Source organism: Mustela putorius, unplaced genomic scaffold (assembly GCF_011764305.1).
Source record: "Mustela putorius furo isolate JIRA1106 unplaced genomic scaffold, ASM1176430v1.1 tig00003949_pilon_pilon_pilon, whole genome shotgun sequence".
Classification (NCBI taxonomy): domain Eukaryota; kingdom Metazoa; phylum Chordata; class Mammalia; order Carnivora; family Mustelidae; genus Mustela; species Mustela putorius.
The window spans coordinates 6,512,618-6,530,053 of NW_025422093.1; the positions used below are offsets into that span (position 1 = coordinate 6,512,618).

At 39.2% G+C, this 17,436-nt stretch overlaps 1 protein-coding gene across 14 annotated transcripts in view; it reads left to right on the top strand.

The window, feature by feature from the left end:
• RHOBTB1 (Rho related BTB domain containing 1) overlaps positions 1-17,436 on the top strand; it is a 121,458-nt gene that overhangs the window by 57,447 nt on the left and 46,575 nt on the right. For 6 of the 14 annotated variants that reach the window (XM_013063067.2, XM_004765672.3, XM_045069875.1 and 3 more), the window contains one exon: positions 1,150-1,200. The exons of 3 other annotated variants lie outside the window; for them this stretch is intronic. The gene's annotated coding sequence lies outside the window, so the exon portion shown is untranslated. Of the gene's footprint in view, positions 1-1,149; positions 1,201-1,598; positions 1,735-17,436 lie in introns of all 14 variants that reach the window. 5 more of the 14 variants (XM_013063068.2, XM_013063071.2, XM_013063070.2 and 2 more) reach the window with 2 other exon arrangements.

Genomic DNA, 17,436 nt, shown 5'->3' on the forward strand with positions numbered 1-17,436 from the left:
TCTAGGAAGTTAAGACCTGAAGAGTCGCCTTGACTTTGAACTCCCCCCAACAGTTCTGTTGGACCCCAGCCAGAGGCTCAACTTGAGATTTCTCCAGTTTTGGACTCCCCCCTCCTCAACGAGGGCTGTGCTGCATATTCTACTCTGTACTGTGTATCCTCTCTAAACTGAAGAAAATATTGTTATTGGTAGCTCTCATCTTTGTATAAAGTCCTCTCACTATCAGCAGATATAAATAGCCAATAGGCTCTGTTCTTGTGACCTCCAGCAAGCTCTAGGCTTTTCTAAACATACATTCGTAAGTTTGTTTACAAACACTCTTTAGAAATTTGGAATTACATTTCTTTTCCAATAACTCTGTAGATGCCTAAGAGTCTCTGGTTGCTAGAAAATAAACACAAGTTCTTTTCAGTATAAATAATGTCTGCCTACTGCTCTGCAGGTGGAGTAGGCAGTAAATTATTATATTAGGTTGCCTCTGAGACTCCTGGATCATATTTAGACATACTAGTGGGAAAGGGATTTAACCAGTTCCTCTCAGTGTGGAAGACTTTGAATAACATTGGGAAGCAATAAAATCATGGTCAGCATTCTTCTAAACTTACCCATTGGTTATTTTCCCAAATTTTAAAGGTAGTGTAAATTTAAGTACTTGGGGCTGTGTGTGATCACAGAAGTGAAAAATAGGAACACAGGTAACTTAATGCCATTGGCCCAATATCACAACTTATAAACTACACAAATATTGAATAGGGAAAAGTAGAATCCTTTCATCTCGTACTTATGATGATATTGCCCCAAAATGTTATTTTGGAGGAATAGTATGTCCATTTCTATGACTTCTCTATGGTAAAATGCCTGGAAGGTTTTCCTTGTTCTCATCTGTGGGTTCGGGCCAAGTGCTTTTTTTATATCATCCCCAAATGTTCAGAAATATATTTTCACAAATGCTACAAAATGTTAACCTAGCTATTTCAGGATGTGTTTGACCCAAAGAAATGCCACTTCGACACTGGCACTTAGCACAAGTAAAGCAGATTCTGCCCTTTGGGGATGGAGGGGGGAAAACTGTGTGTTGAAAATTGTAGCGGCTCCCCATGCGCTCCTGGCCAGCAGTAGGACTTACAAGTCTTTCTCTCTTTTATGTAGGTAAGTCCAGCTGTGAGCAGGGTGTTCCGTTCTTCACTTCCAGAAAGCCAGGTCAGTGTCTCGGTGCGAACCCGTGACCGTAGATGGATAACATTTTGTGTCTAATTCTGAGCATGGATTTCAGAACAGGTTTCTCAGTCATTTGTCTTAAAATGATTTGTCTTTACGATTTTTTCATGGACTTCGTTATGAACATCACAGGTTCAGTGATTAACAAAGTTATCCTCTTTACTCCTTGAGTAAAATGTTACTAAAATGGGCCTTAGAATCGGTTTGTACTTTATGACTTTTTTTGGAGTGGTGGGGATCAAACGGATGTGAGAATCACTGAGAATGCTGGGGATCTGGGTGTTTGATAATTAAGGTTTTACTTCTATCCTAATCTTAGCCCTCTAGAGCTAGAAGAAACTTGGCATAATAATAGCTCTTTTTTTTTTTTTTTTTTTTAGTATGAACCGAAGTTTGGATAGTGTGTTGTATCCTTTACATTTATGTTCTCATTCTGCATCTAAAACAAATACCCTATGAGGAGAAACTACTCTCTTGAGCTGCAAAAGACAGGTGAAGAATTGGAAGTTCAAAGAGGTTAAATAATTTATTCAATTCCTACTTCTAGGAAATGGGAGAAATAGTATTTTTTAAAAATCTGCCTTACACTAAAACCTAGACTTTCTTCTCTAGTAGGGAAATTGGGGCCAAGAAAGGTTAAGTGAGTTGTCTAAGATAACTTGGTAATTACAACTAATATAATACCATGAAATGGCCCAACTGTTGCAAAAAAATAAATACCTTCTCTTAAATAAAATGGCATAATAATAAGTATCCTTGTGTACTTTCTGGCATAGTACTAAGATTTCAGAAAGTTTTTATCAGGGGATGTCTGGTCTTAAGGATCTTACAAACAGATTTAAAAGGCAAGATAGTAAATATTCATGTATAAAAAATTAAAGGATAAATCAGATCATACATGCCAAAAGGCTGAATTGGGAGGTCAGTGGTATATTTACGAGAAGTTCAGCGTTTTCCACTCTATGAGATTACTTTGTAATTCCATGTTTGCATGGAAAAAATTTTAAGCACACATTTGGTCTGGATAGATGATAAATGAGAGTCTAGGAAAAGACAGAAGGTAGAATTTCAACCCAACAGGGAAAGATTATGCAGTCATCTAGAACTGCTAAATTACAGTATCTCAAACTCAAAGGTGTTATTGCTTCAAAAACTTTGTAACAAAATTGTGAGCTGTTTGAATCTTCACAGCATCTTTGAGAAAACATTACTATTTAGCATGATACTTTAAAGCACTCAATTCTTTTTGGAACCTTAATTTGTCTAAAATGTGCCATGTAGATAAATTTGGATGCATAATAGATAAATCCCAACCAAAGTCCTGAAAATGGCCAGTAAAGATTAAGCAGGACGTTTTCAGTTTTTACCAGGATTGACAGCCTTCTCTTCCCATCTTGTCTACTTTTTGTAGACTAATTTCTAACAGTTGTCAATCCTTCTCAGGGAGTATTATATGAAGGAGTAATAAAAAAATGAAAATTAGTAAAGAAAACCTTAATGTGTTATCTTTTTTTAAAATATACTGATATCCCCAACTCAAGCTAATAACCCTAAAAGCCTAATTAGCTAAGAGATACTTTTAAGCATTTAAGGGGTTGTTATAAAACTGTCCTATAACAACTTGTTCTGTACAAGTGGTTCTACAGTGTATCATTACCGAATAGATCATAGGAACACTGAGAAGATCACATTGCAGGTTAAGACCTCACCATCAACTGATACTTAGTTAACTGTGGCAGTGCTATGTCATAAAAATACCTATAGCGACTATAAACCTGTAGTTATTTAAAAAGTAAAATTAGGGGCACCTGGCTGGGCCAATCTGTAGAGCATGTGACTCTTAACCTTGGGGACCCGAGTTCGAGCTTCGTGTTTGGCACAGAATGTACTTTTTTAAAAATCTAAAAATAAATAAATAAAAAGTAAAATTATATGTTAGCAAGACCTTATAATTAGCATGTTGTCCCTAATAATAATTTAAATAGCAATCATTCGTTTGCTTTATTGAACTTCAGAAGGCTTTGGTTCATACGTTTGACCTATCTTGAAACATGGGTGGAAACGCTTGAAATCTTATTGTTCTTCACCCAGGAAATTTGCCTGTAGAAAACAGAGGAATTTTTAAAAATCTTTCCTATTGGTATTCTCTTAGAAAACAGGCAGTTCAGTCTCATTGTTTGAAGGCCTCACTCTTGCTTCATGTAATAGGGTTCAAAGATATGAATTTGGTTTTTATGTTCATCTTCTTTTCTCCACTCAGGCTTCCGACCAACCAACCGCACAACACCAAAACAAAACTTGGAGAAGGAAGGAAACTTAAGTCACGAAAAGTGGCTTATGTTGTGTAGGAAGGGGCAGGAGGTGGGAGAGGGAGAGGGAGGGAACTTTGCTGGGAAGGTCAAGAGGCAGTTACTCAAATGGATGGGATGTGTATGGGCTGGTTAGTTATATATCAGCCTCCAAATTATTTTTTTCATTTATAAACAAAGTTGCCGCCTCCTCTTCTGAAATCCTGTGTTCTTTGTGCACGTAGGGCAGAAATTGGGAAATAGGCAAGTAAAGAATCTGACATGAATGGTGGGTATGACAGCCACTGCTTCCAGATGTCCCTGGACACTTCTGTCTCCAAATACTCCCTCCAGCTGTACCCATCAAGTACATTAGTATGTCTCTAGTAAGGTTCCATCCACTAAGGGGTGAATTCGGAACTTTTACAAAGAAAGAAGGAGATGCCAGTACATATGCAAGAAACAATTTCATTTCTCCACTCTGCACCTGTGTTTATTTATTGCATAGACACAGGTTAATGCCAAGTTCCCCATGCTAATGAGGTTACCATCTCAGACTCGATTCCTCTGTGAAGAAAGTTTCTTTGAATTGTTAATCAACCATAGTCCAAACCCCTAATGGGCACTGGACTAACAATAACCAGTGATTATTATGCTCCTACTAGATGCCAGACATTTTACTGCATTTCAACTAAAATTATCAATTCCAATTTTACAGAAGCAAAAAAAAAAAAAATGGAACTCAGATATGTTAAATTTAAAGAGCTAACAGAAGGTAAAGCTTAGATTTGCACCCAGGTCTGCCTAAGAACTTGAACAAGTGTTTGCTTTAAATCAACTCCTGGAGGGCAGGGGAGAGAAATACTTTAAACCATTTCATTCCAGGTTATTTTTGCAGATAGTAGACACAGGAGTTAAATAATTATTCTTAAGGGGTTGTTTTGTTTTGTTTTGCTTTTGATCTAACTCGAACCACATAGGCTTGTCTGGACAAATTTGTTAACTCTCTAGGTCATTTCTAATGTATTTTGACTAAGTCAAATCTTAAGCAGTTGAGTCATGGGAGGTGGAATCATGCATCCAGAAAAGTCCTTAGAGACACTTAAGATAATCTCATGTAAGTGAAAACACCTGCCACCCAGAGAGGAGCTCTAGCTTACCCACTCTCCTGGTTAGGAATGGATGCAGCTGGAAGTGAACCTGGGTTCCCAAGTCCTAGCCCAGCACTCAGTTCTAGTACATAACACGGCCTGAAAAGTGCCAAGTCTTCCAAACCCTTCCATGTAGCCAGAATTGCAGCTATCAAGGAAAAAATCCATCAGGAACCTATGACACACCCAGAAATGGGCGATAAGAGGACTCTAGCAGTGTAAAGAAGGATACAGTGGCCCCTAAGAGAAACCTCACTTTTCTGCACTGACAAGGGCTAGCTTCCCACTAACTCAAAGCACAGCAGCCCCACTCCCATCTCGTCCACCTTGTCTTTGTGGAACCCTCTGTTTTAATCAAGTATGGAGCTTTTCAATTTTGTCTATGGACTTCTGGCTTTTTACTAACTATGCTACAGGGAAATACGTCTTTGGACCTCATTTCTTTCATCTATAAAGTGGGGACAGTATCACGTCTTTGGGCCTCATTTCTCTCATCTATAAAGTGGGGACAGTATCACATCTCTTAGAGAATTCTAGAGATGCTATGAAATCACACACAGGAAGCACATAGTTGGTGCTCAGTAGGGAATAACTCTCTTCTTCGCTTTCCTAGAGTATTGCAAGGGAAAATGTTATTATTTCTCCCCTAAATGAACTTGAGTTGTTTGAATTCTGACGTTGCAAGGGGTTGGTATAGTAACCTCCTTTCTTGGGTAAAAATGCGCCCAGTGGTCTCTTGGGGTCCCAGTGGCCCATTCACAACTACATTGGACTTCCTTGCACTGTAGGGTTACCACGGTGTTCTTGAATGATTTTTATTGCTTCAGTATCTGCTGCAAAGTAATACCAAGCTCTTCTTGGGAGATTTGTGGCTCCCATTTCCTTCCAGTCACTGTTGAAGCATTGAACGTGTTTTCCACTTAGACCCTCACATCCCAGAGCAACTACTGTATTTTCAGCCAAGTAACTAAGAAATACTTCCAGAGAATATTATTGCCTGTAGAACATTTTTGCTTTCAATTTCAAAATACGTGAGACTTGCCTACCATAATTTCAATTAACTCGAGCGTGAAGGCCTGTCTGTGTTCTGGCCCTGTCTTTTCTTTTCGTCCTGTGTTGCTGACTAATCTATCGATAGGAAAAACATAAGCACTACAATTTCCCCTTTCACCCTCAGTGCCTGATAACTACCCTGGCCGAAATTACATCTCTGGGAAGTGTTTCATCACATTCCTCTCCCCAGCTGCCACACTGGGTCATGTGGCACTCGCTGCCCTGCTTCGGGTTTTTGGAACCAAGTCTTTGGCAGCACGTCCTATTCGTCACGTACATGGAGGAAATCTGCTCTGATGGTTTTTTTTTCTTATTGGACTTTATCCCTCTTTTTAAATTAATAATCCGAGGGGCCCAGGATCACCTTTATTTTCCTAGTGGCACAGTCTCCCTTTCAGTGTTTGCCAAAGGTAAATTGCAAGATGTGTGTCTTTTCTTGGGGTTTAGAAGTGGCTGAACCGTGGCTAGCTGCGCCAGGATTACCAACTGCTAGATTGCCCCTAACCTGGTGACTAATCTCAAATTGTTTGTATAAATTTCACTTCACACCAAAGAGTTTGTTGTGTGTGTGTTGTTGTTTTTTTTAAGATTTTGTTTATTTGACCGAGAGAGAGATCACAAGTAGGCAAAGAGGCAGGCAGAGAGAGAGAGGAGGAAGCAGGCTCCCCGCTGAGCAGAGAGCCTGACACGGGGCTCGGACCCAGGACCCCAACATCATGACCTGAGCCAAAGGCAGAGGCTTAACCCACTGAGCCACCCAGGTGCCCCCGAGGAGTTTGTTTGTAAAGCAGTACTTCTCCGACTTATTGTGCATTCAGATCACCTGGGCATCTTGATATGGAGCGGATTCTGATTCCGGAGTTTGGGAATGGGACCTGAGATAATGGGTTTCTGTGAGGTTCCCCAGCGATGCCAAAACAGCTGGCCTAAAGACACCGTTTTGAGCAGGAAAGGTCTAAAGTCTAGGTGTTACTGTAGCTTAGGCTGAAACTCACACCTTCTAGGCTGTAAGACTCCCACCTTATTCTGTTTGCTTGTTTCTTAAATCATAATAGGCAGTTGTGGAATCTTAAACATGGAAGGGAGGTACATACACGGCAGTGTGCTAGTAAATCAACCAGCTCTCCCGGAAAAAAAGAAGGCATTTATGTGCATACATAAGTCGAGTATAAATTTTACTGACATAAAGAATGTATGTAGCATACACTTTGCAAATAATAAAAAAAATAGACAATACTCCTTATTGTAAATTCCATAAAGCCAGTTGGGTTTTACAGAAGGCTGGTTGGTTTTTGCTGAACCCTTTTATCCATAACTTACCTGTGGTACAATTGATGAAGGAGTGTAATTCCCATATAAATGTTGGCTGATATATTCCATTATGTTAATAAGCAAGCTAGAAGTGCAACAACAAAGACATGTCAGAACTGTACTCATTTATCAAAGATATGAATAACTTCTCTGCTGAACTGGATAATAGCTTTTAAATGGTGTAAAGATATTTCCTTAAATGTACTATTGACAATATAACAGCTCCACATGTAATACACTTTTATGTTTAATTTGCGTTGTTAATATTTTTTTAATTATTTTCTTAAGACAGGCAACAGAACAACAAAGCAAGCCCTAAATTCTAGTGGTTGCCAATTTCTGTGGTGTAAAGACTCCCACCAAGGCCATTTTCAAGCCACCGTTGTGACTGAGTGTGGAGTTGGGGAGAGATGGCCCAGTAGCCCACTGCTATCCAACATTTCCACTATACAGATAAAATTAGCATAAATAACCTCAAAATGTAGGTAACAGTAAAATGTAGTAAGATAATTAGAAAATGGTGAGTTTTGAGCATTTAGGACCTTTGTTTTTAGTATAATTTCCTTAATCAAAACTGTGGAATGTAATTTTTAATACTGCGCCTATTTTATTTATGTGTTTATTTATTTATTGACATACAGTGACACCCAGTGTTACATTAATTTGAGGTGGACAACACAGTGACGTGACAGCTCTGTCCATTATGCTTTAACAGGCTTGCAAAAATCCTACAAATTTAACAACTAGTTCTATGAGCTCGTGGGGGCTGCCTCCAGCCCACCGTTGGACGTAGATCCTCCCGTCAAGTGATTCTCAGCCTTTGCTTTCCACTGGAATACCCCCAGGAAAACCGTAACCTACAGTCAGTAGATCTTTGTTAGGGCCTAAGAATCTGAATTTAAAACATTTTTACTGACATGTATCTTATTTAAAGAAAAATACAAAAATCAGAAGTCTATAACTTAAATGAAATTTCACCAACTGAACATACAGGTAATCAGCACCAACGTACAGAAACAGAAAATGACCAGCACCCAGCCGCTCTTTTTAAATCCCTAGCCAGGGCGCCTGGGTGGCTCAGTTGTTTAAGCAACTGGCTTTGGCGCAGGTCATGATCCCAGAGTCCAGGATCGAGTCCCGCATTGGGCTCCCAGCTCCACGGGGAGTCTGCTTCTCCCTCTGGCCTTCTCCCCTTCCATGCTCTCTCTCACTGTCTCTCTCTCAAATAAATAAATAAAATCTTAAAATAAATTAAAAAAATAAAAAATAAATCCCTAGCCAGGCAAGGTATTCACTATCTTGGCTTCTAACACCATGGACTCACAGTGCCTGCTTTTGAACATTTACGTAAACAAAATCTCTTTAGTGTCTGGCTTCTTCCCCTCAATATTATGTTTGGCAGACTTATTCATAATGCATGTAGCAGGAGTTCACCCATTTTACCGTAGTGCTGTGTAGTATCCCATTATGACTGAAGCTCAATTTATTATTTATTTATCCATTCTACTGCTGGTGGGTTGTTTCCAGCTGTTTGCTATTATGAAGAGTGCTGTTAAGAATATTCTTGAGGCGCCCGGCTAGCTCAGTCAGAAGAGCATGTTACTCTTGATCTCGGGGTCATGGGTTGGAACCCCACACTGGATGTAGAGATTACTAAAAAATAATGCATAAACCTTAGAAAAAGAGAATATTCTTGTGCAGACAGCAGTGCTTAAAGTAAAACTAAACAGATTCCCCCAGTGATTCTAATAAGCAGCTGATCTCTTGACTGCCTTCTCTACAACTCCCCCTCCTCCCTTATTTCTCATATAATATGGCCAAGGCTATTGATTCTTTTGTGTGAATGTAATTTTAGTACCCTAAGCCATGAAGCTGTGTGTTTCCATTCATTACAGTATGTTCTCCGGGCTCTTTTCAATTTATGTTCACCAGCTCCCCCTTTCATCAAGACACCGGCTCTTGTGCACTCTAAAAAGGGATGAGATTTGGCCTCACATCAACAGCATGGAGGAATAATAGATACAGTGGAGATGCAGCCAAGGCTAAATTTGGCAGCTGATCATTAAGGCTCCTGGAAAGAGGCTTCAAAGAAGGGGAATTGTTTCCCTTTGTGTATATCAAACAAAAATCAACAGTGAACCCTGAGAATATTTCAGATTCTAATATTTTTAAAAACCCATTTATTTGAAGTAGACCAGCAACTCTCATGTGAAAGAGAACTGAAATCTCTTAAAGTCTGATGACTTGATCTGGAAAGATTAGAGAAGGAGGTTTTTCCCTTTGGCTTCTTCCAATACCTGGTGTTCAGCAGGTGTATTCTTGCTACATTATTCTATGCTGAGTAGCTGTGTAGTGTGTGTGTGTGTGTGTGTTCGAGTCTATTGAGATGTTTGTTCCTTTGATTTAAGTCAAGGGAGCTGAATGACCCTGGGAGCTCCAGGATGATATTGTTGATGAGTCGGATGGCTGCTCCGTATTAAAAGAAAGGTTCCTAGTTTCAGCAGGCACTGAAAGGCATTTCACATAAACCTCCCAAGGTATGCAGAGAGGAGGCAAAGAGTGCACATGAATTCTACATTATGAAGAGTGTATGCTCCCACACATAAATATTCTAGTTCCTAGTTTTCCTACCTCCCCATCCCCATCCATTTTCTGTAAATTTTTTTGTTATAAAATTTCTTTGTTAAGATAGAAAAGATGGAATATATAGATAAGAAAAAAGAAAAAAATTAAATCCATTTACAATCCCAATTGGCATTAATATTGAATGTTTCTCTAACCTGAATGTTGCTGTGTATATGTAGGTACATAAATTTTAAGGACTGGTGTTATTCTGTAAATTCTTCTGTCATCTTTTTTTCATTTAAATGTTTATCATGAACACATATAACAAAAAATGTATTCCTATCACACATTTTGGTTGGCTATATACTCCCCTTTTATGTGGACATTTATTGATGTCAGTTTTTTTACCCAACCCCCACCACCACCCCATCTGGCTGGATTTCTAAACTTGTTTCCAATATTTTGTTTCCACAGATAGTGGTGTATAACATTCCTTTAATGGAATCTTTTTGTCTCCCCTAATTATTTATCTAGGAATAAGTTCTTATAATTGGATGGAAGTTATGGGCATTTTAAAGTTATGGACATTGAGGGCCAGGTGTCCCCACTCCAGAATAATGGTATTATTTTCCACTCCCACAAACAGTGCCACATTCCGCTTTTTAAAAATGTACAATCTTGGGGCGCTTGGGTGGCTCAATGGGTTAAGCCTCTGCCTTCGGCTCAGGTCATGATCTCAGGGTCCTGGGATCGAGCCCCGCATCGGGCTCTCTGCTCAGCCAGAAGCCTGCGTCCCCCCTCTCTCTGCCTGCCTCTCTGCCTACTTGTGATCTCTGTCTGTCAAATAAATAAATAAAATCTTAAAAAAAAATAAAATAAAAAATAAAAATGTACAATCTTTCATGTAATAACTCCTACCTAGAGTTAGAGGGTATAGAAACATGTCCTGAAATTATTAACTGGAATCAAGGCATTGATGTCAGCCAGAAACTGCCAACAAAATATGAGATTTTAAAGAGTCTGTTTTTTGTCCACCAACACTTTTGTATTTATGATCCAGTTTTACTAAGAAATCCTTGGAGCGGGTGGGGGAGACAGTTTTCTTCATTTGTCTGAATCAGAGCGTAACCTAATCCTAACTGGCATATTAGAGTCTCCTAAATGATTAAATGCAATTGCTTCATTGTCATCCTATGTGAAGGCTTCCCAGCAAGGGGTCTCTCTGGAACCAGAAGCTGACCCAGTGACATCTTTAGAGAATGCTTTCAATGGACATGTTACTACAGAGCACTGCAGAGACTTTTCATCATTAGGATGGATTATTAAGTATATCTAGTCTTCAGACTTGATATTAGCTTTCTCAAATGAGCACTTAGAACTCTGACATCTCTCTGAAGACTTAACCAGTCTTTTAATTATTAATTCTTGACAAAGCTTCCTGATCCAGCATTTAGCTGAGGTTCACACACTGACCCTCCAAAACCAATGCATGGTGTCTTCTGTCGTTTCAATTTTTTTAACTTAAAAAATATATATTTAAGTATAACGTACATAGAGAAATGTATACAGATCCCAGCCATACAGTTTGATGAATTTGTGAAAACTAACATACCTGTGTAACCAGCATGTAGTTCAAGAAGTCAGTATCACCAAGCACCCCACTTCCGGTCACCACCCTGTGGTACTCTCTGTGTCTTTGAGATGCTCCAAATTTTATGCCCTGGGTAAGTCATTCATTTATAGAATTTGATTTTTCACTGAACCCTTAACTTTATAAGAGCTAGCTGCAGTGAGTTTTGATCAAGCTATCCCCCTTGTAACTAAAAATATGCAGAGTCTGCCTTTCCAAGTAAAGATAACATTAAGTTTGTGCCCTCAATGTGCATCAATATTTATACATTTGTAACTTGCAGGTACACAATACATGGACCGCCTGGATACAAACAAACTGGGAACTTCTTTCTCCTTTTAATGAATGAAAAGCTGAATTATACTATATTGATCCAAACTTAAAGTATCTTAACTACAATTGATTGTCACAGAATATTTCAAGCGATATGCTTCCAAACCATTTCTTAAAATTGTTCATTTCAGTTACTATAATATTGCCTCTGAACACTCAAAATTTAACAGTCAAGAATTTTTCATCTCTTGTTTGAAATATGTATCTGTCCTGGGTGTCCACCGCTGTCTCTCTATAGGGTTCAATTTCTTTGTCAGATATTCAGCTAGATTACCACTTAGATTCCTATGGGGTTTTTTTCAGTTGAGAGCCTGAGTCAGAAAAAAACAAGTTTAGCAGCTTCATAAAGCTTTATAAATATATAATTCTGAAGAACAATGTATACACCATCAAAAATAATTTATTAGTTTTGGCTAATATCTGTACTCTTATTAGAATTAACAATCAAGGGTTATACTTAGGTAGTCACTAGATTTTAAAAAGCCAAATATCTCTCCCATTATAGAATACAACTTGGAGGATATTATCCATCCATAAAAAGTAATGAAGCATGAATACATGCTGCAACATGGGTGAACTTGAAAGCATTGTGCTCGATACAAAAAGACAGACACAAAAGACTGCATACTGTATGATTTCATTTATTAAAATGTCCAGAATAGGCAAATTCATAAAGACAGGAAGTGAATTAGTGGTCAGAGGGGGAGGGGAGAACAGAATAGCTGCTAATGGGCCAAGGTTTCTTTCTGGGTTCATGAGAATGTTCTAGAATTAGATAGTGGACATGGTTGTATAGCTTTGTGAGCAAGACAAAAACCCTGGAATCATGTACTTCAACAGGTGAGTTTTAGGACAGGCGACCTTTATCTCAATTTTTTTTTTAAAAAGTAATAGATTTTCATTGTAGAAAATTTGGAAACTAAAGGGAAGTAGAAAAGTGACAAGTTGCAGACCTGTTAACAGTCACTGGTACCTGTCGAGTGTACTCCCTTCCAATTTACTTTCCATATATTGCTATTGCAAGAAGAACAGCTTCCCTTTTGATGATGGAGACACCATTATTGAATGTTAAGTTTTATTCACATATTGATACCCACCCATTCTGCCCCTGCCCCTGAAAATAAAAATGGGTGGGTCCAAGGAAGATCCATTTAAATAGCACAGGGGAATAATGATGGAGATACAAATGAGAGAAGAAAGATAGACTTGACCAATTTCGAGGAGAGGTAGGACTCCTCAGGGACACGTTCCCGAAGAATCTTACTAGGAATTTTGCTGCAAAGTAACTGATAGGTCACGTTAACCGCACCCCTCTATTCTTAAATACTCATTTTGTTACCCAGCTTTCCCAAACTCACATTTGTGCTTCTTTTAGTCATGTCACCGTGTTAAGATGGTACTTAGCGTGAAAGAGTGAAGAGGACCGGTTCTGTTCAAGTTACACATTTGCTTCTTTTACCTAGTTTCCATTGACTGTTTTTTGGATCGCTTTCCTGCACTTGCCCCCGGATAGTGTAACATTAGCATTTCTCCATATGATTGCGAACTACACATAAACATGATTTTGAAGAATGACAGTCTTAATAGATAAGACTTTTCGGGTGTTCTCTTGATGACAGGCATAGTGATTAAAATACTTTGCAAGCAATATCTAATCTTTACAACAACACATCCAACGAAGCAGTTATCCCCAGTTTACATATAAGGAAATAGAAGTTTAGAGAGATTAAGTATTTGGCCCAAGATCAGATAGGAAGTCTTTAATTGTCATAGATTTGGGTGGTTTTCATATTTTTCTTGTTCTTTATAAAGATGTGATAAATATATTTGGGGGTTTTTTAAAGATTTTATTTATTTATTAGAGAGAGAGAGTGAGCAGGAAGGAGAGGCAGAAGAAGAAGCAGACTCCCCACTGAGCAGGGAGTGGGGACTGAATCCCCGGATTGAGTCCGGACTCAGTCCCCGGACGCTGGGATCATGACCTGAGTCAAGGCAGGTGCTTAACCTACTGAGGCACACAGGCACCGCTAAAACACTTTAAAACATGTTCTGTTTATGAAGTCATTTTTTTTTAGATGGATGTATCAGGAAGTATTTTTTTTAATTGCTGACAGGTTCAGGTTTTGGTTGTTGCTGTCAATAAAACCTTCCCTTTTAACTTTTTCATTTACTTTTTTGTTGTTAGGTGGTTTGGTTGATACCATCTATGCTTTGGGGGATTTTTGTCCTTATGGTGGGTTAGTTAACTATAAATGTGCCAAGAACACTTGAAAAGAAAGTACACTCTCTTATCATAATAAGTTTTCTTTTTTAATGTGAGATATCTGTTCGTTTATCACTACTTTTTATGATATTCAATCCCTCCATGTGTTGCTTTTCATTTTTGCTTTCTTAACCTGATGTTGATTCTGATTCTTTATCTCACATGTGTCACTTATTTTCATTAATTCCTCCTTCTAGAGCTTTTCTTCATTTTATTGTACGCCTTTTGGTTTGTGAAGATTCATTATTACTGTTATGCTTTTACTATGAATTGCCTTTTTTTTTTAACTGCCTAGATTCTCTTTTACAGATAATTTTTGTATGCCACATTGAAACCAAAATCAAAATAACAATGAAGGCAACTTTTATATTTTCAGTTGGTTTTGGTTTCGGTTTTCATAGTCCTTTTTTTTTTCCTCCTTCTTCTTCTTTTTTTTTTTTTTAGCATGTTGTATTAGTCACCATACAGTACATCATTAGTTTTTGATGTAGTGTTCCATGATTCATTGTTTGTGTATAACACCCAGTGCTCTGTGCAATACATGTCCTCCTTAATACCCATCACCAGACTCACCCATTCCCTCCACCTTCAGTTTAATTCCTGGAGTCCATAGTCTCTCATGGTTCATCTCCCACTCTGATTTCTCCCCCTTCATTTTTCCCTTCCTTCTTGTAATGTCTTCCTTGATATTCCTTATGTTCCACAAATAAGCGAAACCATGTAATTCACTTTCTCTCTTTGACTTATTTCACTCAGGATAATCTCCTCCAGTCCCATCCATGTTGATGTAAAGTTGGCTATTCATCCTTTCTGATGACTGAGTAATATTCCATTGTATATATTGACCATATTATCTTTATCCATTTGTCTTTTGAAGGGCATCTTGGCTCTTTCCATAGTTTGGCTGTTGTGGACATTGCTGCTATGAACATTGGGGTACAGATGGCGCTTCTTTTCACTACATCTGTTATCTTTGAGGTAAATACCCAGTAGTGCAATTGCTGGGTCATAGGGTAGTTGTATTTTTAATTTTTTTGAGGAAACTCCACACTGTTTTCCAAAGTGGCTGCACCAAATTGCATTCCCACCAGGAGTCCACAGTCCTTTTACACTGAATTGCTTTTTTTAAATTTGAATTATCTCTGGGTGTTTTGTCAAATATCTTTGAGTAGTTAAATTCCTTAAAGAAATCTTGAGTTTTTGCTCCCTGAGTCTTTTGGTATCTAAAAATAGCTTTATGTTCCCTTTACATAAATAACAATTTGACCAGATTCAGAAACTTGTGATTAGGTCTTTTTTTCTGTGAAGGCTCTCTTTGTGTTTTTCTACTGTCTTAAAATAGTGTATTGGTGAAGTGTGTGGTCATCCATATTATTACTTCTTTATAGGAAGAACTGTCTTTGACCACTAGTTTTAGAAGGTGTTTTTTTAAGGTATTTGTAGGATTATTATACAGTCTTTCTGGCATCATGTTTTCAGTGTTTTACCGAAAACTCTATAGATATAGAGACTCCTTTTCTTTTCTTCTTTAACCCTCCCCATCCTCCTTTTTGTATTGGGAAAATTTTGTTCTGTAAAATCACACTTTACTCCAGAAGCCATGTGGTATCCTGGGGACTGTTTATCAACTGTCAGCCTCTGTATCATCTTCTGCAACATCGTTTTCACATGGCCTTCCTCCTAGACTCAGAGCTTCTCATGTTTTGCCTGCCCCTTATTAATCTGCTCTACTACATTGTCAAGGCCATTTACCATTGTCACTGTGGTTTTTAATTTGGCTGTCTTGTGTTTCATTTATACGTGGCCTTTACTTGTCTTCTTGCCCCCGATAGCCTCCTCTGCTGTTAGTTTACACACCTGCATTATTTTCTTTTGCATGATCAACTACATGGTTCAGTTTTTTTTTTCTTTTCTTCTGCTGTTCCTTCTAGCACGTCTACTTCCACAGAAGACCTCTCGTCTAGGTCTTTGGCTAACTAACTGCTTGTCCTTTTCTGCATGTCAGGGTTTTTTATGGACCATATGTTGAATGGTCTCTGTTAACTTCATCCATGTAGAAGAAGATTTCTGGTGGCCAAGGATTGAAGTATATTCAGTGCTTGGATAACCAGGGCTCTGTTGGAGACCAAGGTAGGGCTCTGTAGGGAACCCACCCAGTTCCAGAGTGGACAGGCCAAGCTATTCAGTATTGTATCGGTCGACCTAAGAAGAGTAGTGAGGGAAGTTACCGCTGAAGATAGGCCAGTGGTCAGTCTTAGAGGTTGTACCTCACCCCCATCCCTCTCCCCTTAACAAGATCCATCACTTCTGTTGCACTGTCGGAATTGAAACTGCCTGGGTGAGCAGGCTGGGGGAAGAAAAACAAAATGAAATGAGTCTTTTGCATGCTTAGTGCTATCTACCTGGCTCGTCCTCAGTAAGGGCCAGTCATGGGGACTGCTCCTTTCCCAGGACAGCATGCATGGTTCCTTGTGGCTTTCCATGATTTTCCATGGCTCCACAGCCTGCTCTTCCACCTGGGTCCCAAGTCAAGCCAGCTCTCATTACTCTAGACCACAGGCATCTGGTGAAGAGCGTCTTGCTTACCCCCCAGCCCAGACCTTTTCCCTGTAATAATGGGCCGTCTGCTGGTCCTCAGTGACTTAGCACAAAGGCAGTGAATGTGGCAGAAATCCTTCCAACTTCTGGTACACGGTTACTCCTTATCCTAACTCTGGTACTATTGTGGACTCTGCTGTCTGTGTAGTTAATTTCAGTGAGGCCCTGGATTGGGAGATCCAAAGCACATATTCTTCCAACGGTGTCCTGCCTTCAAGTCCAGCTAATTGGCTCTTGTGACGTCTTCTAGCAGAGACTTAATTTCCTCATTCAAGATTCACTTTCAGGTCAATGATACATCCTTCTCCATAGGGAGTGGGTACAGGTGCCTCCATTCTCCCCTTCTTTCTCAGCCAATTACTGATCTCACCCAAAGAGTTAGAAATCCCTTGAATGAGGATGTTAAAGTCCAAAAGTTGATAGGAATTTTATGAGACCCTTATACATAAATATTACTAAGATTCATAAATTGGCTCTAGGCACTAGAACACAATAAATGATCACATTCCTTCTTTTATCCCCCTAAATGAATTTCAGCCCTAAGCTCCTGCCTGCCTGTATTGAGGCTCCCTTTTGCCCCCTACCTTATTGTTTGGTGGAGGGCCCTGGGCCTTGGTCCCTGGTGTTCCCATGGTTACTGATGCTCTTCCTGATGGGGAACCACGGCTGGTGTGATGCCATCTGTCAAATGCCGCTCTCATGATGGGCCACACAGATGTCCCTCAAGGTGTTCCTCTCACTGACTGTGGACTTAGCCACATGCTGCTGCTCTCGAGGGCACAGGCTTAGTGATCAGTCACCAGAGCTAGCTGAGTGCAAGTTCACTGCCAGACCCAGGTAAAAGGTTTCCTGAGGAAGGTAGAACAGCAATACTTTTAGATTCTATTGAGCAAATATGAATTGAAAGCCAGGTATGGACAAGGCATTGGAAAGACTTGAGGATTTAAAGGTGAATAGCAGTCAAAAATGCACGGTCTTAGTGAGATGGAAGCAAGTACATACGTTTCCGTGGAATAGTAAATATTA